The 25,363-nt window shown below is 41.4% G+C and overlaps 1 long non-coding RNA gene across 2 annotated transcripts; it reads left to right on the top strand.

Annotated features, from left to right (window-relative positions):
• The first annotated feature begins 1,464 nt into the window (after nt 1–1,464).
• On the top strand, nt 1,465–20,650 carry LOC147347775 (uncharacterized). Of its 2 annotated transcripts, XR_015152796.1 has the most exons (4): nt 1,465–2,429; nt 2,893–3,061; nt 17,913–18,178; nt 19,916–20,650. It is a non-coding gene; the product is annotated as an uncharacterized LOC147347775 (long non-coding RNA). The 2 variants fall into 2 exon arrangements; XR_015152797.1 differs by lacking the exons at nt 17,913–18,178; nt 19,916–20,650 and adding an exon at nt 16,684–17,317.
• The last annotated feature ends 4,713 nt before the right edge of the window (nt 20,651–25,363 follow it).

Here is a 25,363-nt window from a genome sequence, read left to right as displayed (position 1 = left end):
GGATATGAGAGTTGGACCATGAAGAAGACTGAGCCCTGAAGAATTGATGCTTTCAGATTGTGGTGCTGGGGAAGACTCTTGAAAGTCCCTGGGACTGCAAGGAGGTCAAACCAGTCCATCCTAAAGAAAATCAACCCTGAATATTCATTGGAAGGACTGATGCTGAAGCTCCAATACTTTGGCCACCTGATATGAAAAGCAAGCTCATTAGAAAAGACCCTGATTCTGGGAAAGATTGAAGGTAAGAGGAGAAGGGGATGACAGAAGATGAGATGGCTGGATGGCATCACTGACTCATTGGACATGAATTTGAGCAAACTCCAAGAGATAGTGGAGGACAGAGGAGTCTGGCATCTTTTTTTTTTTTCTTTTCACAAACAAAAAAAAAAAAAACCACCCTAGTTTTTCCTAAGGAAGGTTTATTCTGACAGTTTACTTACAGAGATAAAAAAATAACTATCTTAATTAATATTAGAATTTTACTTGGTTCCTCAGACCTTTTAATTAGGTCTTTCTTTGAGAGAAAAATGTTTTGAGACATAAGACTTCCAAGACAAGACTGTACCCATTTCCTATTGAAATTCATAGCAACTTCTAGAAGCTCAATGACAGATGGGAGTTGAAAGAACTTTTATAAAATTATCAAATATTTAGCAATAGTAGAAAAGTCTTTAATTACTACCTTTGACACTTTCTTTTGTAGATGTAAGAAAAGCAAAAAAAAAAAAAATCTAAAATCTAAAAATAGATCAGATCCACGTGAGAAGAGTTTCTTAGACACATCAGTCTAGTATTCCATGGTATTCTTTATTTTTAAAAAATTTAAACAATATTTTGTGTAAAACATAAATTATAGTTATTAACTATAGCTTAGAATAAACTCTAATCAAGGATGAGGAACTAATGCAATTTAAAGGAGAGGAAGCTCCTACCTGCTGCTATGACTATAGAGAAGTTACCCGTGTTTTTCTGGAAAATTCCCCAGTCTTGTCATTAAAAATGGCAATGTTATGTACGTATCTGATAGTTTTGTTCCTTGGTTAGGTTTTTATTGATTAATAAATCCATCAATTAATTTCCTCCATCATTCAACCCATGATTCCTGCGAGTTTGCTATGGGCTGGGTACTCTACCATAATAAATATATGGTACATTAATTGGATTCAATTATTGACTTATCTTTTTCATGATAAGATTTCACAAGAAAACTTTTTAACACATCTGGTGAGGACCTTTTCACTTGGAAAAAAAAAAAGTCAAATATTTAACCTAACTATAGATGTATCACCAAAGTGCTTGGCTTCTGGCATAAAACAGGAGCTATGTATAAACACATCATAAAAACAGATAAAACAGGAGCAAAGAGCCCAGAAGGTAAAGTTGTCTTTTAGATATTGTCATGGTGACAACCCAAGCAGTGCCCAAAAAGGCCAGAGGATAAAGCAAACTGAACCAGACTTCAAGTCAACAGACATTTATTGAACTACGTTTCTGCATAGGGCACTGTGATCGTTGCTCTGGGGATACAAACATGCGTGAAACATCATTTCCGCCCTCAAGGAATTTACACGGGGAGACAGAGATATGCAGAAGTGGCACTGCAGGCAGAATACATTAAGTGCTGGAAGAGAGGAACTGCAACGGGAAGTACCAGGGAAGGCTTCATAACAAGGGTGGGACTTGAACTCTTCCTATAAGACCAGATAAGCTTTGAGAGGCAGAGAGGGGAGGAAAGCGCAGCATAACCCACAAACAAGAAGTCATGAAGCAGACAATGGCAGTGTGCAGTACTCAGCCTGGGACCAGAGAAGCACACCCACCAGGGGTGGTAGCTCGCTCAGCCGTTGATCTGGGCCTGTGGTTTCAGGGTCTGGTGCTGAAACCCACAGGGCAAGTGATCAGGAAGTAAAGATGGGTGTGCAGAGGAGCTCGGACAAACCGGAATTCTGCAGGCTGGGCTGGGTCTCCCAAAGAACGCTGGAACCCACTTGGTACGTTCACCAGTTCCCAGCCTCCATCACTGATGATCGGAGTGATTTGTGGGAGAAGCTGGAACCATTCTCTATGGAGCTTGAGATGCCCTGGCCCCAAGTGTGGGACAAGCTGGTGGAGGAGAGCAGAAAGGAGAGAAGGGGCTACACGTGTTTGGATCCGTAGCCAACCAGCTGAGCCCTCTTGCATAACACGTGACCTCCAGCCGCACCTGGTACCCCTCAAGATTGTTGTAGTCAGGGAGGAATGTGGCCGCGGTTTCACGGTTCCATTCCAAACCCTGTACAAGTTGTCTCTTCTGCTCTGCTCCCAGTTCAGAACTCAGCAGAGAAGGGAATCCTGAGAAGCGTAGTTCCAGCTTACTCGAATTGGCAAATGGCGAATCTCCTGCGTGGTGCCCACTCGGGATGACGTCCTGCCTGTTTACATGATACCAGGTACTTTATCTCCTTGGAGATCACATGGGTTCCTCAGAACATCACAGAGAATGGAACACGCACCAGACCCAACCTGTAGTCTCAACTATTGAGGAAAGAATTATTCATTTGCTAAAGATCATTCATCGTGTCCATTCGTTCAGTTATTTAAGCATCAAAGTGCTGGAAATGAACACAAGAGAATAGGATTCGATTAGAAGAGGAAGTTGTATCAAGTTGCTTCTTTTCCTATTTTAATGAGGGAATTAATTTTAACCATTAAGAAATGGAGAGACCCGTTCTTCATTTTTGCTCGGTGACTTACAATTTCCAGATAATGCAAGGCTTTTACCTGTAGATATAGAATGACCTTGTCTTGAACCCCTGAAAATATTATGCTGAAATGAATAGAACAGGTAATAAATGAAATGGTTAATTTTTGGTGGTGAAAGACCTGTTAGCACTTCTTGCTTTCTCTTCCTAGAAATACATATGCATCTGGGTAGGGCTGTGCTTTGGAAGACACCCTGAAGTAGAAGCAAAAAGATTCTTTGCTTAAAGCATTAAAACCACCACCACAACCAACGGCAACAAAACCAACAAAACCTAGGACAAACGAGTTTTGTGGCAACAACAATAAAAGCCCAGGTCAGGTAAGTAAGCACAGAGTTATTTCTTAAGGAACACAAATTAAGTGTTCAGCGTTTGTCCTTTCTTTTGGATTATGCTGCTTGCAAAGAGAATCATTTGAAAGGATTAATATGCTATGCTATGCTATGCTAAGTCACTTCAGTTATGTCCGACTCTGTGTGACCCCATAGACGGCAGCCCACCAGGCTCCCCTGTCCCTGGGATTCTCCAGGCAAGAACACTGGAGTGGGTTGCCATTTCCTTCTCCAGTGCATGAAAGTGAAAAGTGAAAGTGAAGTCGCTCAGTCATGTCCGACTCTTAGCGACCCCATGGACTGCAGCCTACCAGGCTGCTCCGTCCATGGGATTTTCCAGGCAGAGTACTGGAGTGGGGTGCCATTGCCTTCTCAGGAAAGGATTAATAAAACACCATCAAAACTCAAACTAGGACTAAACAATTAAACACAGTTGGCAGTATCTATTCTTAATTCATCTATACAATTAGGTCTCCAGTTTTTAAGCATCTTAGCATCCAGTGTTTTGTCTCTAGACACAAAAACTATGCTCCAGGTGGCTCTAAAACTCAAGAGACGACTTGATAAAGAAGGTGATTTGGAAGGTGTGACTGTGATCACCTCAAAGGAAGGGATTGAATTGGGGTCAAAGATGAAATTGGAAAAGAATTGACAGTTTGTAGAAAAGACGTGCTGAATTAAAAGTTGGTTTTATTACTGTTCCTATTGGAAGTGAGAAGTAATTCCAGTAACTCTAGGGTAGTGATCATAATTCCAGGTCATGCTTTCCTCTCTGTTTTCAAATTCAGTTGTGCTATTTCCAAGAGCCCAGCAAAAGAGAACAAGAGTCTGCCTCTGAATCTCAGAGTCCTGTGATCGGCTGAAATAACTACTGAGACCTCGTGTTCCAACAGCACTTTATCAAGTGTTTTCACATAAAAGATCTTTCTTGATATAACTCTTGCGTGGTGTGTCTTCCATTTTCTAGACAGTGTGAGTTTTTTGATGTGTGAGATGAACTGAAACAGGAAGAGGGACAGGAAATTTACAGACCTGTGGAATAATATTCCACAATGGGGTATTCTTTATAATTATCCTGGCTGAATGGCACCACCCAAAGTTCTTAAATCATCAACAATGCTGTTTTTACTGTAGAGGATAAGAGTTACGATCCTGCGACCCTTTAAATCTTCTTCCTTGACAAAAGTGATCTACCTCTCCAGCCAGCCTGTCTTGATGATCCATGGCGGTGCCACGCTGGTGCTGGATGTGTGTGATGGAGGGCTCCTAAAAGGCTCTTGGTAGGAGGAAAGTGCTACTTACATAGAGCAGGAATCTTGTGAGATTTAAAGGGGGGAAGATGCTAGTTCGAGTCATGAATAACAGAATTCAGCCAAAAGCACTTTTGCATTGCTGCTGCTGCTGCTGCTAAGTCGCTTCAGTCGTGTCTGACTCTGTGCAACCCCATAGACGGCAGCCCACCAGGCTCCCCCATCCCTGGGAAGAACACTGAAGTGGGTTTCCATTTCCTTCTCCAATGCATGAAAGTGAAAAGTCAAAGTGAAGTCGCTCAGTCGTGTCTGACTCTTAGCGACCCCATGGACTGCAGCCCACCAGGCTCCTCCATCCATGGGATTTTCCAGGCAAGAGTACTGGAGTGGGGTGCCATTACCTTCTCCGCACTGCTGTTTTTGTTTTCTGTAACTTGTAACCAAGATTTTTTTTTTTTTAAAGATTTTAAACATGACATTAGTTTCTTGACAGCACGGGTTACCTTCTAACATGGGATCCATGTCAATAGGCCGTTGTCCTAATCTGTTTCCATTGAGAACCTTAAATAGACACTGTGCATGTGTGTGTCTTAGTCACTCAGTCGTGTCTGACTATGACTGTGTGACCCCATGGACTGCACCCGCCAGGCTCCTCTGTCCATAGGATTCTCCAGGCAAGAATACTGGAGTGGGTAGCTGTCCCTTCTCCAGGGGATCTTCGAAACCTAGGGGTCAAAACTGGGTGTCTTGCATTGCAGGCAGATTCTTTACCATGTAAGCCACCAGGGAAGCCCAATGGCTACTAATGTGACAACTATTCAGCAGTGACAAAAAAATGATTTATTTACTCTTCCTCTCTGATCTAATCAACCATAAATCTAGTCATTTCTAATTATTCTAGAGATCACTTCTTGCCCACAGCTGGTACTCAGTCAGAATGGTCTAAAGTATGCCCAGATTAGTTGCATTATCTAAACTAAAACCCTCTCCACTACCTACTAGATTTCTCATCGTTAGGGCTCAATGAGTCCATCAAAATTAGGATGATCAGAAGTGAAATTTTTATCTTCTCCCTCAAAACTATGCTTTCTTTCTAAAGCTATTCGTTCATCTGCGAATGGTCTCGGGGATACTCGTAGTAAAGAAGCTGTCTGCCAGTGCAGGAGGCGTAAGAGGCTCAGGTTTGATCCCTGGGTCAGGAGGATCCCCTGGAGAAGGAAATGGCAGCCCACTCTAGTATTCTTGTCTGAAAAATCCTGTGGGCAGAGGAGCCTGGCAGGCTACAGTCCATGGGGTCGCAAAGAGTTGGACACGACGGAAGTGACTCAGCACACATGACGCAAAGAGTTGGACATGATGGAAGTGACTCAGCACACATGAATGGTGCCCCCATCGCCACCACCGACTGAGACTTCCAAGGCAGCAACTTTGGAGTCTTTCTACACCTTGTCAATCACCTTGTCTTGTCAAATCACAAGTGTGTTTCAAGTCCAGCCTCTCTGATGTGTTCCTAATCCGTATCCTAGGATTCTGTGCTAGTCCACGCCCTCTTTACTTATTTCCTGGATCATTACTGCATTTCTCTAAGTGGTTTTAGTTTTCAACAATCTCTCATTTTTCTGGAACCCATGGTTGTCAATCATCCTCTGTTCATCTAACTGGGATATTTTCTGGGGAATAGATGTTGTATAAAATGATGCTCTGCTTCCCTGTTTGAGGGCTTTCCTGGTGGCTCAGGGGCTGCCCCTGTGGCTCAGCAGTAAAGAATCCACATGGGATGCCAGAGACCTGGGTTCGATCCCTGGGCCAGGAAGGTCCCCTGGAGAAGGGAATGACAACCCACTCAGGTTTTCTTCCTTTTTTAAATTTATTTATTTTTAATTGAAGGGTAATTGCTTTATCGTATTGTGTTGGTTTCTACCAACATCACCACACTCCAATTTTCTTGCCTGGAGAATCTCATGGACAGTTCTCTGTCCATGGACAGCTGGTGGACTGCAGTCCATGGGGTTGCAAAGAGTCAGACACAACTGAAGTGACTAATGCTTTCCCTATTTAAACTAGAACAGCTTATGAAAAATGGCCCCTCACAAAGTAGCCCATGAGCCCACTTCAGAGAAAGGGAGCCATGATCATGGGGGAAATGTGTGGGCAAGGGGGAGGGGGACTTACCTGTTGGTAAAGCAAGGGAGGCTGCTGCTGATACTTGTTAACCATGTGAAGTTGAAGAAATGTTAGTTGCTCAGTCATGTCCAACTCAACAAGGTATCTGAGTTGAGGTTGGATTCTAGAACTGGGTTTGCCTTAATTGGGTACTGTAGGTGGGTGGTGAGCCTGGCACATGGAAAATCAAGAAAGGCAGTACTGTAGAGCAGGACTGGGTCTGGCAGCATCTTCTGCATGACCGTCACCTGCCTTCTTCTCCAGTCGTTCTCGAGTATACATCCTTTGCTTTAGATGTGCAATTTGTTAAAGTCACTTGAGGACATGGTGTATCCGCCATAGATCAGACTGTAGAGAAAACCCTGGGACTGTAAGGATAATAACCCACATCTGTTATTACTATGGCATTTTGAAAGAATAAAAGCTTAATACCATTATAGATTTCCTATTGTTCATAACCTTTATTAATATAAAATTGCTCTCCTTACTCAGTTCAAAGTCTTTCTTAACAAAACTAAGTCTTATTAATTTATCAACTTATGCACTCAACAAGTATCTCTTGAATCCTGATTCCAGATGCTTTGATAGTTGTTGAAAACAGATTTATAACAAACATGCTGCCACTTCTATCTTGGAGTTGTTACTACAAATAAAACTGATGCCCATATTTTTACCCTGGGCCTTTTGAGGAGATAAAAGGGGAAGAATGTTATACTCTAGAGCCTTGTGTATCTGCTGTTTTCTAGTGATATTTTACTTTTTAAATGTTTCTTGTAAAGAACAAAATACTAGATTGTTATTTTAATGATGTCTGGGAGTCTTTGCCTTGTAAAGGGGGGGATTCAGATCTTTTATTTTTCTCTTATGCACAGTCTCCCTTGGTCATCTTGATTCATGCTTTTAGTTTAATGCTTGATTTCTCTTGTCTTTTATTTTCCACAATTGAAAGGTAGCTGCTCTTATTTTTCACTCTACCAGTTGATTTTCAAAATCTTTTCCAGAAGAACTTTAAAACTTTGTTGATGCTAACTATCAAGTGAAGGAACAAAGTAACAACCTCTAAGTCGCCGTCTGAGAAAATGAATTTAGTGCTTTTATTTTTCTTTTCCCCTTTAGTTTAGGTCTTGATTAGTGTATCTTAGAGCCTGGTCTCTGTGTGTAAAATTGGTCTTAAATGTGGTGTTTATGAGACCAAATAAGTATTCAGTCTTAGGCAACTACCTTAACAAATCCTTCCTTATCAACATAGGAATAGTCTTTTATCTCTTGAATGACAGAGAATATTTTATTTTGTTAAATCATGGTTTTTTGAAAATTACTCTTTTATAAGTACTTTAGTAGGACAAGGATGTTTTTACTTTCTTCTGGGAATCAGAAAATCAAACGTGTGCATTATATGGAGGTACTTATTTATCTTTAATGAAAATGCTATACTGTGGATTGTCTTCAATAGAGAATGATGGTTATTGTTATCTATTGTTACCAATAATCAGTTCAGTTCAGTTGCTCAGTCATGTCCAACTCTTTGCAACCCCATGGACTGCAGCACACCCAACTTCCGTGTCCATCACCAATTCCCAGAGCTTGCTCAAACTCATGTCCATTGAGTTGGTGATGCCATCCAACCATATCATCCTCTGTTGTCCCCTTCTCCTCCTTCCTTCAGTCTTTCCCAGCATCAGGGTCTTTTCTTTGTATGAGGTGGCCAAAGTATTGGAGTTTCAGCTTCAGCATCAGTTCTTCCAATGAATATTCAGAACTGATTTCCTTTAGGATACACTGGTTGGATCTCCTTGCAGTCCAAGGGACTCTCAAAGAGTCTTCTCCAACACTGCAGTTCAAAAGCATCAATTCTTCGGCACTCAGCTTTCCTCATAGTCCAACTCTCCCATCCATACATGGCTACTAGAAAAAACCATAGCTTTGATTGGTCATTTAAAAATGGGAGTGAGCCAACAGTGGCTTAATATGAATTAATGCAAGACCCCCATAATACAAAGGGAATCATACCATGAGGAATTAGATATTTTAAATCCAGTTCAAAGTCAAGATGTGAGCCAGAGTCCAGACAGGTTTAAAAGACCACAAAGCAAGTGTTTATTCTTAGGGCAGTGTGGGGAAGCAGACATCTTCTTGTCATTGGTACCACCCCAGAAGCGTTAACCTTGGCAAATGGCGTGTATGGCAGCTTTGACCCTGGAGTAGTTTAAAGACTGGAGGGGCCTTAGAGAGGAGGGTCAGCATGGTGAGTCATTGGCGATGGAAGCTGGGCCGGAGGCTACGTGTCTGGTACTGGATCCAGGCTTCTTTCCATCGCCTCCAACTGCCTCTCATCTCAACCATAAGTTTATAATTAAATAGCAAATATTAGAGATTTTACTTAAAGACTAGATGGGTTCAATGCAGATCAACTAGTATAAAACTCTCTGGCATTTTTTTTTTTTCTGTTAATAAACCAGCCTGATAAATTTAGCCTCCTTTCTAACATCAGCTAATAGAAACCTTTTTTGACATATTGAAAGCATTCACCATTTCCGAGAGGAGCCCACAGTGAGCATGCCTCCACCGCAGTTCCTGATATTTGAGCGATCTGTTTCTTCATAGAAATGAATACATGCTAGTTGTCATCTGAGTGACAATGTATCTCCATGAACACCATTCTTCTTTGGCTCCAATTTGATACATCAGGGGCATGAAGTTTTCAACAACTGTGTTTCATTTCCCTTCTGATGAAGTAAGAATACTGCACATTAACTCTGAATTTCAAAAGCATCCAAGAAAGACAATGTAGCCTATGTTAGCAGCATCTGTAGGTAGCTGTACAGCCTTTGTAGCTGTTGTTTAGTCGCTAAGTCATATCCAACTCTTTTGCAGCCCCATGGACCAGCCAGATTCCTCTGTTCATGGGATTTCCCAGGCAAGAATACTGGAGTGGGTTGCCATTTTCTTCTCCAGGGGATCTTTCCAACCCAGGGATTGAACCTGTGTCTCCTGCATTGGCAGGCAGATTCTTTACTACTGAGCCCATGGACGGTGGAGCCTGGTGGGCTGCAGTCCACGGGGTCGCTAAGAATCAGACACGACTGAGCAACTTCACTTTCACTTTTCACTTTCATGCATTGGAGAAAGAAATGGCAACCCACTCCAGTGTTCTTGCCTGGAGAATCCCAGGGACGGGGGAGTCTGGTGGGCTGCCTGCCGTCTATGGGATCGCACAGAGTCAGACACGACTGAAGCGACTTAGCAGCAGCAGCCGCAGCCCCTGGGAAGCCCACAGCTTTTACTCTCCCCCTGCAAAACAGAGAATCAGACCTTTCAACTGGCTAGCGCATAACAGTGCTACTAAAACAAACAAATATGTATAATGATCTGGTTTCCTTTGCTTAAAATCCAAGGCTTGGAACTTCCCTGGTGAGTCCAGTAGTTAGGACCTTGGCTTCCAATGCAGAGGGTGAGGATTACATGCCTCTGAGCTGAGGCCCCACATGCCTTATAGTCAAAAAGTCAAAACATCGAACAGAAGTAATAGTGTAATAAATTCAATAAAGACTTTTTAAAAAATGACCCACATCAAAGAAAAACGAAAGCTTTAAAAAATCCAAGGCATGTTATCTGATAAAAAGTCCCAAAAGAGACTAGGGAAATCTATGTATACTTTTATCATATGGCAATCCTCTTAAAAATCTTAGCTGTTTCAGAGCACTCTTTATTATTGGCTCCCAGACAGTGATCACTGTAGTAATCAGAAGAGAAACAGGTGTCTAGATGATTTTCCTGTTTTTTTCAGGGATACCTAGGTTAACTCTTACCTGTCATGAGAATAATTACTGGTATCCCTCAGTAGAAGGCAATTCAGTGAGTAGAATTTTGTGAGATGACTTGATTGGTACGCCACGTACTCAATTACATTTCTTAAGTTGTTCAGAAATACACCTGTGGCTCTCTAAATTACTAATGAAGTGAGCCGGCTCTGACTTGGGGAGCTCCCATTACAAAGGGCAGGCCAGATGTCAGGAAGGGAGCCGCAGTAGGGGGTGAGTCCTCGGATCCTTTGGGAATCTGTGTCCCAGGAGCCAGACCGCAGACCTCAGAAAGGAGATTGGAATCCTCCAAGAGCTACCAGCAGAGAAATGAAAGCTGGAAGGTCTGTTTTTATTAATGAGCTAGAAGGAAGTAAATCCCACGAGCCCTCAGCGTTTTGTAAATAAAGAGCCCAGCCTTCCTTGGGGAACAAGGCTAGACGACGGCGTCCCGTTTACGGGTGCCGTAGCCATCGTGTTTTATGTGCAGTTAGCCTGTCCGGGTTCATTGTGCTGCTGATTTTTCAGCTGAGACCAGACACCACTTGCAAGCGTCCCTCCTACACATCGCCTGGAATGTGATTCATTAGAGATTTATTTGGACTTCCAAGCAAATGTGCCACAGAAGATTAAAAGTGGGTAATCAATCATTTTGCCCTGATGAATGAATTAGGTGCTTTCCTGATGGTGGCTGACTGAGTGGTAAGGCCGGGTTGGGGGTTTTGTGGAGAGCCGGGCAGCCCAAACGAGGCAGCAGACAAGAGTGGAAGACGACTCCCGCCTCCCCCTCCGAAAGTGTCTTTCCCTCCTTAGACCCTCAGGTCCACAGGGTTTCTCTGACACTCGTCCTTTCAGAGTCTTGTATTTTCATGATCCATATGATGTGAGTCGTTGTAAAAGAAAATCCAGTGTACGCTTATAAAGGACTTATACAGGTTGCAGACCAACAGTAAGAGTATAATGCAAGACAATAGTCTGATTGGTATTCATGAAAAATACAGACCTATCAAAATATCCTATTGTTTTTCCTAAGGTTAAATTGTTTCAGTTTTGGTGATTTCTTAATTTTTATGATCATTTTTGATAACACACTTTACATCATAATCAAAGCGAAGTTCCTTTACAAAATGGTATCAACTTCAAATATCCTTCCCCTTTGTTCCAGTATAAACATGAGATGAAGACAATATGGTGTGTAGCAAACTCCAATTTATTTGCTTTAGGTCCATGAAGCATTAGTCATAGGAACAAAGTCTCAACTGTTCTGTTAAGTTTTAAATCTTAAAGGGTCCAGTTATTCATAAGTCGTTTTCTTAACTTTTCAGTTACCACCTTAGGGTAAACCGTAATGTGTGGGGATTTAGAATTAGCATTACTTAAATAACCTTAGAAACCATGAAGGATTCCTTGTAGTCTACGGGATGTCCTCCCCCACCTTTAAGTCCCACATGAATCAAGTTAATCACAAAGTCAAATATATAAAATTAAGATTGCATTTTTGTTGTTTAGGCAATTTCAAAGGACAGAGCATAAAAGGAAAAAGAGAGGGCCATTGAAAAAGGCCCCTTCTAACAACATCCCATTTATGAATCCTTTTGTCCCACTGACATCGGCAGTTAGGGCTTCCTGATAAGGAATGTGATGTTAAAATTGATGGGGAAGCCCCACGTTTTACTGCCAATAACTTGTTTTGTTTGGAAAGTTTCTTCTTTTAATGGTACAGCTGTGCCATCAAATAAAAGTATGTCTGTTCTTTCCTATTCTTAGATTAATTCTTAGAAGAATATTGAATTTATGACCATTGCCCAATGGTGTAGCATGCTGCTTTAAACAAAATGTCTTTATTCTCTTACAAGTTGGATAATAACTAAGGCAATGAAATCTAATGAATGCTGCCTTTATGCTTCCTCTGAAGGTGCGTGAGGAGCACTGACTTTTAGGAGACCGATGTTTGGGTCTCCCTGCTGGGGCTGGCAGTGGGATGGATTGAAATCCTGCAGCCAGGGGTCTTGGACCACCAACTAACTTGTGACTTTGAAAGGGGTCCTCACAATGCTTATCATCTCTCTGCAGGATATATATATATATATATATATATTTTTTTTTTTTCCGCTGTAGACAGACTGAGAAAGAGCAGAGAGCTGATGAGATTCCAATTCTAAAGAGCTAGGATTCACAGTAGATGGAGTAAGGAAAGTGGTTTTTAGATTTTAATACTCTATTTAAAAAAAAAAAACAGCAAAATTGAGGAATAGAGATATTATAATGACTTATATTTATTCTTTTTTTTTCTTTCTTCATTTAAAAAATTTTTTGATTGGAGGAAAGTTGCTTTACAATGTTGTATTGGTTTCTGCCACACAACCACACAAATCAGTCATAATTATATATAGGTCCCCTCCCTGTCGAGCCTCCCTCCCCTCTCCCCACAGCCCACCCCTCTAGGTCATCACAGAATGCCAGGCTTATATTCACTCTTTATGATGGAAACAGAACGGTTTTCAAGAGACATTTGTTTTTATTTATTTGGCTGCAGTGGGGCCTCATTGCAGCGTGCAGGGTCTTCAGTTGCAGCACATAGGACCTGGTTCCTGCCCGGGGATCCAACCTGGGCCCCCTGCATTGGAAAGTGCCACTGGGCCACCAGGGTGGTGCCAGGAACAGAATGTTTTTGTTATGATCAACTGCTCGGAATTGAGAAATCACTTTCCTTCATTATCCAGAAATGCCAGGTGGTAAGCTGCCTTTAGCACAAGGATGGTGCGCTGGGGTGGCTGAGTGCAGGCTCGGGAGGCGGGGTGTCTGGCGTCTGAGTCCCAGCCTCGATTCCTCTGCGAGGGCCTCGTCTCACCGCGGTTCGCGGTGTTGACCTTGTGCTCTGGATGCAAATGTCTTTGCTCCGTGGGCTATCGGTGGACTGAAGGCAGAGACGGGCATGTTCAAAATGAAAAGAACTCAGTTAATCCTGGATCCTGAATCTAAGAGCATCTGCTCTCCTCTCCGTTAGATCCTGATTTTACTTTAGGACGTTCTGTCAGAATCCCTGTGTGTGTCTTTGGTCATTATTTGGGAAGTATCATCCCACAATATCAAGACTGAGATATGTCCTCTCAACACAGGGCTTATAGATTCAAAAACAGCTATCGCCCTGTTTGCATATCATCCCAGGATTTGTGTCTCTCAGCTCTGGGTTTTTATGTCTGAACACTGCACAACTGAGCTCACAGTGGCAATGCAATTAGCAAGCTCTCTGAAAAACTGCCTCCGTTTGTGGCTGCTAATGTATTTGCTATAGATTTTAGTGACAGAAATAGTGATATTAATGTCGTCAACATCCATGTCACTGCTTGCAGGCATCATGTAAACCTAAAGGTTACATTTTAAATTATGAAAGGCTGGGTTAAAAAAAAAAAGTCCTTTATTTTTCTGACTTGTCACATTAGAGTTTAAGATTATGTTATAGGTGCCCAGAATTAATCATAGTATTAGGTAGAAGTAAAAATATAGTGTGGGAAGCCTGTATCATTGATTTGGAATATTTAAAATATTATACTATATTCTCAATAATAAGATAAAATTCTGTTTTATGAATAGCCTTGACATTTAGCCAGATAAATTTTAAAAATCTACCATCATTGATTTCAAATATTTTAAGTGTTACACTATATTCTCAATAATAAGGTAAAATTCTGGTTTATGAGTAGTCTTGACATTTAGCCAGATAAATTTGTAAAAATCTACCATCAGACATATCTTAATTAGCATGCATTTCTCTGCTTCGAGGTTCCTAATATACAAGAATCCAAATTATGGAATAGAATGGTTTTCGAATCTGCTCCAAGTGGCGCATACAGACATTCCTTTGCATATGCAGGGTGTGCACAAATGTATACTAACTAACCGCCTGACTGTGCTTCCACGTGGTTCTTGTGGTGAAGAATCTGCCTGCCAAAGCAGGAGATGCAGGAGACTCCGGTTTGACCCCTGGGTCTGGAAGATCCCCTGGAGAAGGAAATAGCAACCCATTCCAGTATTCTTGCCTGGGAAATCCCATGGACAGACGAGTCTGGTGGGCTGCAGTCCATGGGGTCACAAAGAGTTGGACACGACTGAGCATCTGAGTGTAAATGCCTGTTTGTTCAATGTTCCCGATAATCTTCTGGAGCTGGGATTTTTATGCCCACATGCTGCTGCTGCTAAGTTGCTTCAGTCGTGTCTGACTCTGTGCGACCCCATAGATGGCAGCCCACCAGGCTCCCCCGTCCCTGGGATTCTCCAGGCAAGAACACTGGAGTGGGTTGCCATTTCCTTCTCCAATGCATGAAAGCGAAAAGTGAAAGTAAAGTCGCTCAGTCGTGTCCGACTCTTAGGGATCCCATGGACTGCAGCCCACCAGGCTCCTCCGTCCATGGGATTTTCCAGGCAAGAGTACTGGAGTGGGTTGTCATTTCCTTCTCCAATGCAAGAAAGTGAAAAGGGAAAGTGAAGTCGCTCACATGAAAGATGAGCAAACTGAGTCTGAGAGACTAAGTTGCGCAAGATCACACAGTAAAGTGGTGATGCTAGACAAAGTGAAGGATCCGTCTCCACAATCAACGCCCTTACGGATGGACCAACTCTAGATGTGTAACTGTATTATGAGTTAAAGCTATGATTATAATTCTTAGCCATTATGTCTGTGGTTTTTGACACCAATGTTCTTCTTACTGGAGAATACTGTTGCCTTTTTGGTTCTCTCTTTTTTTAGGACAGGTTTGAAGAGTGCAGACTGATCCTTTGAGTGGTGTATGTAGGTGTGCAAGGGGGCAGTGGTAATGGCGATTTTCTGAGGCTACTTCAAGGCAGGAATCATCTCCTGCGCCGCATTGATTACCTTCCTTATATGACATTATGCTTGAAAGCAAGGGCCATGAGTGGTTCTTGGCTTCCTCCTTTTTCTGTCTCTCCTAAAACCACAGAGAAAATGTTAAAATCAATGCCAAGCCATTGTTCTGTGAGAACTTCAGTGCTTAAAAAGGCTAAGGATGGGACCTATTTGTTAATTAGCAGAATTAAAAATCTAGAACTAGAAATCTTGCTGTCCATGGCTAGAGTTTGAAACATTTCTTTTTTTTAAATTGAAGTATGCTGCTAAGTCACTTCAGTCGTGTCCGACTCTGTGTGAAGTATAGTTGATTTATAATACGGTGTTAGTTTCAGATGGACAACAAAGTGATAAAATATATTTATGTATGTATATATTTCTAATTATTATTCATGTGCTAGTTTGGTTAATCCTTTTTCCACATTAAATATTAGGAGGTTGTATCTCCTGCATTTGCAGAAACTTCAGGTTTACAAATTTTTAAACCTACCACTTAATCATTAACAAGGTTAGCTGAGATATTTATCATTTATTCATGTGCTAGACAGTGTATGAAACAGCAGAGACATCGCTTTGCTGACAAAGGTGCATATAGTTAAAGCTATGGTTTTTCCAATACTAATGTACGGATGTGAGCATTGGACCATAAAGAAGGCTGAGCACCAAAGAACTGATGCTTTCAAATTATGGTGCTGGAGAAGACTCTTGAGAGTCCCTTGGACAGCAAGGAGATCAAAGCAGTCAATCCTAAAGGAAATCAACGTTAAATATTCATTGGAAGGATTGATGCTGAGGCTCCAAAAGTTTGGCCACCTAATGCAAAAAGCCGACTCATTGTAAAAGACCCTGACACTAGGCTAGATTGAGGGCAGGAGGAGAAGGGGATGACAGAGGATGAGATGGTTGGATGGCATTGCCAGCTCAACGGGCATGAGTTTGAGCAAACTCCAGGAGCTAGTGAAGGACAGGGAGGCCTGGTGTGCTGCAGTCCATGGGGTCTCATGGAGTCAGGCACGACTGCACAACTGAACAACGACATTCACTTATCAGATATCTACTAATTACCTCCTGCAGGCAAAGGGTCCTGCTAGATGCTAAAGATAGATAGTATCAAAATAAAAACTATCATAGTGCTATATTTCGTTGCTTAGAATCACACAGCTTTCTAAGACCTAGTTGTAGTCCCTGAAATAAAGGAAATTTCTTCAGCTTTGTACTCAAACCATTGGCATTGATGCTATGTCCTGTCAGAAGGCCTATTTGCATGATATTGTGGAGTCTAGAAGCATCTATTTTTATTAGAAAGTGATGTCTGGTTTTATTTGTCTTAAAAATAAGTGCCAAGTTTTATTTTGTTTTTTAAACTCAGAGCAAAGGCGTTACACATAGGAAAGCAGAAATGCTTTGGCTGTTTTTGCTAGTTCCTTTGACTCACGTTTCAGGTCAAGATTTAGTGAGTGAAGAAAGATGTTTAAGCATCTTGTTTGATTCTTACATTTTGTACTTTTATCCAACTCTTTGACATCTGCATAGGTGTGTGCTAAGTTGCTTCAGTCACGTCTGACTCTTTGTGATGCTGTGGACTGTAGCCTACCAGGCCTACCAGGCTCTCCTGTCCATGAGGTTCTCCAGGCAAGAATACTGGAGTGGGTTTCCATGTCCTCCTGCAGGAGATCTTCCTGATCCAGGGATTGAACCCATGTCTCCTGCAGCTCCTTGCATTGGCAGGTGGGTTCTTACCAACTAGCACCACCTGGGAAGCCCTGTTCTCACATTGAAGTGAAGTGAAGTCGCTCAGTCCTGTCCGAATCTTCGGGATCCCCTGGACTGTAGCCTACCAGGCTCCATCCATGAGATTTTCCAGGCAAGAATACTGGAGTGGATTGCCATTTCTTTCTCCAGAGGATCTTCCCGACTCAGGGATTGAACCCGGGTCTCCCACATTGCAGGCAGATGCTTTACCGTCTGAGCCACCAGGGAAGCCTTGTTCTCACGCTGCTGCTAAGTCACTTCAGTTGTGTCCAACTCTGTGCAACCCCAGAGACGGCAGCCCACCAGGCTCCCCCGTCCCTGGGATTCTCCAGGCAAGAACACTGGAGTGGGTTGCCATTTCCTTCTCCAATGCAGGAAAGTGAAAAGTGAAAGTGAAGCCGCTCAGTCGTGTCCGACTCTTAGTGACCCCATGGACTGCAGCCTACCAGGCTCCTCCATCCATGGGATTTTCCAGGCAAGAGTACTGGAGTAGGGTGCCATTGCCTTCTCTGTGTTCTCAGATTGGATACTGTCTATTCTTAGTGGAATTATGGCTTGGAATGAGGTGATCATAGTGTTCAGAGAATCAGGTGTTTTGACCCTCCTGTTTCTATTAAATAATGCAGCTATTAAAAAAATGCAATCAGTCCATATTGGGATAAAAATCATTTGTGGAATAATTCAAATGCCAATGACTTTAGTATTTTCCAACTCTGGAAAAATAGTAACTATAAATGCATGTTTTTTAGTCACTAACAGGAATTTTTCTGAAATCCTCAGAAACTGAACAGACCAAGGATATTTTGTGGGTTACTTTTTGAAGACAATCAAACAAAAATAGTGATTGTGGCATTTGGCGTCCAAATGGTATTAACTTTTGGCTGTTGCATTGGTTTCATTAAATTCAATGAAATTTTGTTGTTGTTGTTGTTTTAAAGAACTTGCCAGAGAAAATTTGCATACCAGAAAAAAGTAGTCATGGAATTTATTCATCAGCATTTTTTACCCAGAAAAGGTCTATGGATGCGAAGGTTTGACTTTGGATGGAGTTCTTTTGGATGTGTCTCCAGGAAGGATATCTTCGAGTTGCAGGCTGCCTAAATCTGGAAGAATTCAGCCCCATTGACTTCCTTTGCTCTTGGCTGATTTACATGGAGTATAGTGATCTCCAAGGCCACGGTATTCAAAGAATTTCACCGTTTCAAGAACTGCTGACAGCCCACCACTCCAGATCAATCCGGTCCATGGCAAAGTCACTGGGGAAGTCGTTTTATAGGTATTTAGGTTTTTCTTTTTACACTAACTATACAGTATATTTGCTTTTCATATTTTCACTTCTAATTAAATCCCTCACCTCACTGCTGATGTTAAGAATGAAGGCAGGCATTATTTTAGCCTTTGGGTTTTGTCAATTGATTTAAAAATGATAAGTTTTTGGTTAGTTATACTGACTAATCCTTAAATGACTATTTAAAAATTGCTTTTCTTTTGTCTGATTTTAGAAGTGGCCTGAAAAAAATAAGAATCAAAGGTATTTATGATACCTTGGTTGAATGGAAGCTGAGATCTGTCAGTCAATCCTTATCTTACCAGATACAGTTTAGAATATTTTATTTTTCCTTTTCTAAAGTCATGTCAATTCAGCAATATCATACTTTTTTGCAGTGATAATATTTAATTTATGAAAATTATATTTTTCTAGAAAATAACATTTTTCTTTCCAATTCACCTTTATAATTTGTCATTGTATTCAGGTCTGGTGAGGGCAAACATCCTTGATAATAAAAGCGTATTTTAGACAGAGGAGGAGCAGTCAAGACCGGTGCAACCCCAGCTGCTAAGTTCACTAAGTGGGCTGGAGATAATTAACCCCCACAGGAGGTTGAGCCCACAGGGGCTTGTGGGCTGAGGTTCCATTGAGGATCTCTCCGTTTAGAGAGAGAGAAGGAAGTATGGGGCAAGGAAACTCAGCAGGCTTCAGCACAGAGAGCAAGGCAGAACTCCAGCTTCTAGGTGGAGTCAGAATTTGGGAGCTGGAGTAAGAGCCTTCATCTCACTCAGGTTTGGGTACCAGGGCCCCCAGGACTTGGCTGAGGTGTTGTCTGGCCCTTCGCATGTCCAGCTGCTGGAAAGAACAAAGGCAAACCTGAACCTCCACCAAGCAGGGTGAAGCAGCTGGATCTGCAAAATTTGAGCTTTGAAGGAGGCTAAGCATTATTTTTGCATTTGTTTCTGTGACTGAATGCAGCGGCATACATTTGAGCAAGTGTCTGTGTGATGCCTTCGGAGGGACTGAATATTCTCGGGGATACTGTTAGGCCACAGATTTCAGAGTGATTCTGGAGCGCAGGGCACTGTTCTCAATCCCCTAGTCTTCGATTTGTCTCCCGATAATAAATAATGTAAATAATGCTAAAATTAAATGAAAGCCCATTTCACAAGAAAACAAACAAACCCCTCAACATTAAAATGACAGAAGAGTCCCCAAACAGAGCAGAAAGCCCTGGAGTGGTGGCCTCACCACGGTCGGACTAAATCATCGGTATAAGCAGGCTCTAATAAACCATCCAGGGTGATAAAAGGGCGCTATTATGTTACAAAGCCCAGAAGACTCTGCTGTTGCCACCACCATGAAGGGAACAGGTTAAAAGAATTTAAATGGGGTTGCCGTGGCTTTCTACTGCAAAAAGGCAGGGCCACGCATACAATATGCCTTTGTTAACGTACAGAATAGAGTGTTAATACTAATCAGAGGTATCTGTGACTGTCGGACAATCTGGTTTACTTCATTCAAAAAGTGAAGGGAACATTGTCAGAAAGAAAACACATTTTACCGAAATGACCCCAATAAAAGTCTTTTTGGATAATGAATTAAAATGTTCTGTTGCAGAGAAACTTCTAAAATAAAAGTAATTGAGTTAAAAACTTTACGGTTGCTAGGGGTGAAGAGAGGATAAATTGGGAGATTGGGATTGATATATACACACTACTCTATATAAAATGGGCTTCCCAGGTGCCTCAGTGGTGAAGAATCTGCCTGCCAAGCAGGAGATGCGGGTCGGATCCCTGTGTCAGGAAGATCCCCCGGAGGAGGAAATGGAAACCCACTCTGGAATTCTTGACTGGAGAATCCCACGCACAGAGGAGCATGGCAGGATCCATGGGGTTGCAAAAAGTTGGACACGACTGAATGACTAAACCACCACCACAATGTATAAAATAGATAATAAAGACCTATTGTCTAGCACAGGGAACTCTGCTCAATACTCTGTAATGACCTCCATGGGAAAAGAATCTAGAAAAGAGTGTGTGTGTATATGTATATGTGTGTATATATGTGTGTATATGTGTGTATATGTGAGTGTATATATGTGTGTGTAGAAATGATTCACTTTGCTGTGGTAGAAACTAATGCAACAGTGTGAATCAACTATACTCCAATAAATTGTTTTTTTAAATTAAAAATATTTTGCCCATAGAAAAGAAAAGTAATTGATCAATTAATGTTTGTTTAATAACTTTTCGGTACTTCCCATGAGCCAAGCACTGGGGGAGGTGTGGGTGCCCACCAAAACAGACACAGTGTTTATTTGCAAATCTCGTCTACTGCTCATTAGACCCAGGATGGGGCTCACATTTATCTTTTTAGTATAAAATCATGTGAAACTTCGAAATAAAAGGCCATCCTCCTAAAAAGTTTTGCGTTCGTTATTTTGACCTCTCTCTTATTTTTGTCTGTGTGATTCTAACCACTTTCTGACCCTTAGCTCTGGAAGGTTAAATAAAAAAGAAATGAACTTAAAGAAAATGTAAGATACATAAATGTTGAGATGTTATTCTTGTGTGATATTATGCATTATGTGAGAGATTGTCATCACTAAGACAATTGCTAAAATTAGTTGTTAAAATATTAGCTGGTGACATGACAAGGAATTTTTATTATAATATATGAAAATTAAAAAAGGATATGAAATATTTTGCATCATCTTGATATAATCTCCTGGCAACAGAATCCTGGCCCTGTGCTACAATCATGCTTTCAGTTATATTACTAAGTCACACATTCAAGGCTAATGAAAAATGACCTTTTCTTTCCATGGTGCCCTGCCCTATGGTTTTTAAAATGAGTTTCAGAAATGAAGATGCAAACTCGAATGGAAGAAAGGGTTATTTAGTATGTTATACTTGTCTTTTTGTGCTTTCTTACATAAGATCAAGATAAATGCTGGTGTTTATTTGCTTTAAAATTTGGATATGTTTTATTTTGAGTTAAAGAAAATCTGCAATACTAAATCATAATGACAAACTTTGCTGGTATGACTCATGCTATTTTCAAGCTTCTTTTGTGGCAAATGTTGATGCAATCTACAATTTTCCCTGAAGGGTTTCTTTCATTTATTTTCTTGGGGGAACATCCTTATGGGAGTGGGTTTTGCAATAGATTGAATGTGCTAATAACTCTGCCCTCATTTGATGAGCCTGTGATTAACTCTGTAATGTGTTCTCCCAACTATTAGTGTGTGTGTGCATGTGTGTGTGTGTGTTGACGTGTGTGTGTGTGTGTGTGTGTGTGTATGGTTGAGGGGCAGGTTCACCAGATTATCACTGTGCTTAATCTTCCTTAAGAACTGGCATCACTTCAGTTCCCATATAAGATGGGTTGATAGTCATTGGGGGTTGGGGGGAGTCTCTTCAAAAGCATGTAAGAATAAATCCTTAGGAGAGAGTAACCTTTTCCATTACTTCAGTCATAAGCTGCTATTTTGGGTTTGATAGGGACAGAATGAAGGTGCAAAATAGGTGATTAAATAGTTAATCCCACTAGGGGATTGTAAATAGAAAGGTATGGGATACCCTTATAAGTTAATGATTACTCAAGAAAGCAGGTTCGCTTAACCACAAAACCAAGCAGCCTTGCTTAGCAACAAAACCAGGCCACAGAAGCACGAGACGTGCCCCCAGACAATAAAGCGATGGTGGCCTGAACCCCACATCCTGCTCGGTGAGCTCAGGAAGTCAGTGACCCCTAGGACATACTCTCTGCACACAGAGAAAAGCAATAACTTGTGGACCTAGTTTGACCACGTGGGGACAAGAAAACCCCCCTGCCCAACCTGGAGGAGGAGCTGATGATGGAAGTGTGATGTCCACTCAAGAAATACAAGGACGCTCTTCTCCCCCTCCCCACTTTTCCTTTGATTATAAAACTGTAGCCCACTAAGTTCTCAGGGTGTGGCATCTCTCACCCACCTGCTTGCCAGCCTCACAAGCGTCCTGTTCTAATCAATCACTTCTTACCTATCCCTTTGCTCTCGCTGAATTCTCTTCACTGAGACACCAAGGACTATGGTCCCAGAGCTCTTCTGAGCATCCCCCGCCCCGCCCCCAAAATGACACTGATTAGTTTCAGGCTTGACTGATCCTTGAACAACAGGGTGCCCCGTGCACGTAGTTCTGATTTTGGATGGCTTTTGGCATGGATCTTGTTCATAAAAATCCCATGGTCGGAGAAGCTTGATTGATAGGTTACAGTCCAAAGAATCAGACATGACTAAGTGGTTTCACTTTCACTTTTATTCACACAACCTGTAACTAATTTAAAAAGTTAGCTTCAAGTTGACAGCCTTTGTCCAAATTCCAGTGATCGATGATGTAACGCTTTAAGTGTCTGTGTAAATGGACCTCCTTATTAAGCTTTTTTTTTTTAATTTCATAGGTTTAAAATAGCATGTAGCTAGCAACCCCTGATATAAAGCATTCCACATTCCTACGAAGACATGGAAAGATCAGAATTAACAACAGCAAAACAAATAAACAAAAGTGAAAACCAACCACACAAGCAGTAATCCTGTCATCAGGATGTGGAAAGATGCTTTAATAACTGTACAGAGCTGATGCATTGGGGCTGAAAACGCAGCCTGGGCCCAATCTTAATAAAAATAATTCCCTTCAGGAGCAGAGGTGTGCTTGCTCCCACTGTACTCTTCCCTGTTCGCGAGATGACTGCCTGCCTGACCATCACTCTCTGAGGCAGAGTATTGGTCACCTGTCTGGTTTTTCACTAGTCAGAACAGCCGAGCCCCAGAAAACAGCCAGGCAGGAAGTAGCCTGGGGCTTGGAGAACTGGTCGAAATATATTGCATTCTGGGCAGTGCAGCTTCCACCAGAAAACGCTGGGTAAGCTGTGTGTGGGGATGGCTTCTTGTACTGACAATTACAGCTTTCTATGTCCTTCATCCTTCCACTGTGAAAAGAACCAGGGAATGGATGTGATGTTTATAGCAATTCCAGCAGACAAAATCCTACTAGACACTAGCAATTGGACCTTATAGGTTCAAGAGAGACCTGCAGTCCACCCCGAGCGCACAGAGCACGTGCTGATGGCTAGGTCGCTGGTGAACATTGGATGCACCTGCAGAGCTATGTCCTAATTTCTGGATGAATCGTCAGTAAGCAACAGCAGCAAAAACAAAACTTATCTAGGGACCACAGAAAATGCTCCCACATCAAGGGAAATGAAGCATCATTCTGAAAAGTCAGAGTAGATTATGGAAATTGTTTTTTTGTAAAGAACTAGACAAAGGAAAACTGGTTAGGCATCAACAGTAAGATGCATGAGAACTCAGCATAGAGTCAGTAGGAAAATTAAAATCTCTACTGGGGGCAGTGGAGAGCCAAGCTGATACTCAGAGAAAGACATCAGTGAGCCGAGGGACAAATTTGGGAACAATTTCCATACAACGGGTGAGCAAGTAAAATCAATTTAAACATTTAAAAAGAAAATGACACATCTGAAGAGAGAGTGTGAAGATTCGAACCTCAAAACTTCAGATCTCCCTCACAGGAAAATCAAATACTCAGAATCATTGGTGACAATTTCACTAGTGGAAAAACAATCTGAATTTGCAGATCAGAAGGTTTTCACAGGGACTTTCCTGGTGGTCCAGTGGGTAAGGATCTGTGTGCGCAATGCAGCGGGCCCAGGTTTGATTCTTGGTCAGGGAGCTAAGATCCCATATGCCACCACTAAGACCCAGCACAGCCAAAATAAAATAAATTCCTGAAAAAGGTTTCCATATATTTCAGTCAACCTTAAGAAGGGAGGCCGCAGATAAAAATGCAAACCATTCAAACTTGTAATTGCAAGAATGCATTGCAAATAAATCTTTAGTACATCCAAACAGAATGACCACAAAGTCATTATGAAAAGGGCACAAAATCAAGCAGATAGTGGGCAAGTTGGTCACTGGGACTTGAAAAGAAAATATTCTATCTCAACAATTGCACAGCTGGTCATGCTTTTTTTTTTTTTTTTGTGGAAGCAAAAGAAAGATACTCTGCATTGTAAAAGTGTTTAAAGTATATTATCTTGTGTTAATTTATTTCCATTGATGGCAGGATTCAGATCAGATCAGATCAGTCACTCAGTCGTGTCTGACTCTTTGCAACCCCATGAATCGCAGCACGCCAGGCCTCCCTGTCCATCACCAACTCCTGGAGTTCACTCAGACTCACGTCCATTGAGTCAGTGATGCCATCCAGCCATCTCATCCTCTGTCGTCCCCTTTTCCTCCTGCCCCCAATCCCTCCCAGCATCAGAGTCTTTTCCAATGAGTCAACTCTTCGCATGAGGTGGCCAAAGTACTGGAGTTTCAGCTTCAGCATCATTCCTTCCAAAGAAATCCCAGGGCTGATCTCCTTCAGAATGGACTGGTTGGATCTCCTTGCATTTATTTCCACTGATGGCAGGATTTATCCATATGAAAACCTAAAATCAGGAAAAAATCTAGATTCTATCTCAAGAAAATGGTAAAAAAGGTGGACAGTGTTATTGAGCCCAGCTTCTTCATGACTACAAAAGTCATAAATGTCCAATGTTAGGAGAAAACTTCATACAGTTGGGCAGCACAGGTGTAAATAATATCATGGCGAAATGTTTTTTACAAAACAGGAAGATGTTTGTAATATAATCTGTAGACTATGCTTTGTGAGGACAGTCCCTGTGTTATTTTGGGTCTTCATTTTATCTCTAGCACCTAGTGCAATTTCTGGCATAGTAAGATTTGTTGACTGTAAAAACAACATTTTCTTCTCTCTGTTTAATTTATATTTCACCTTTATTAAAAATTAAAATTTTCCATATTTTAATAAGATTTATGCTTATAATTAATATACTTCACAATATGTCTTGTCTGTGGCACTGATCATTGTAATCCATTTAGAATTTGGGCTTTCAAAGAGTGATTTGAGATTGGATTTTTTTAAAAACTTAATTTGATTGCAATAACTGGGGATATTTTATGAATAAAATTATCACATAATCAAAAAATGTTTTAAATGGGTAACTTTGTTTTAACTTAAATTGACATAAGGGAGTCTGTGAGCTGGCCTAAGATTCATAGCATTTTTTTCTCTGGGAGAATCCCAAGAGGTCAGTTTATAAACAAGTAATTATTGAACA

This window comes from Bos grunniens, chromosome 23 (genome assembly GCF_055505025.1).
Source record: "Bos grunniens cultivar Pamir isolate PY7600 chromosome 23, Bosgru_T2T1.0, whole genome shotgun sequence".
NCBI lineage: Eukaryota > Metazoa > Chordata > Mammalia > Artiodactyla > Bovidae > Bos > Bos grunniens.
This window is presented reverse-complemented; position numbering and strand designations above follow the sequence as displayed.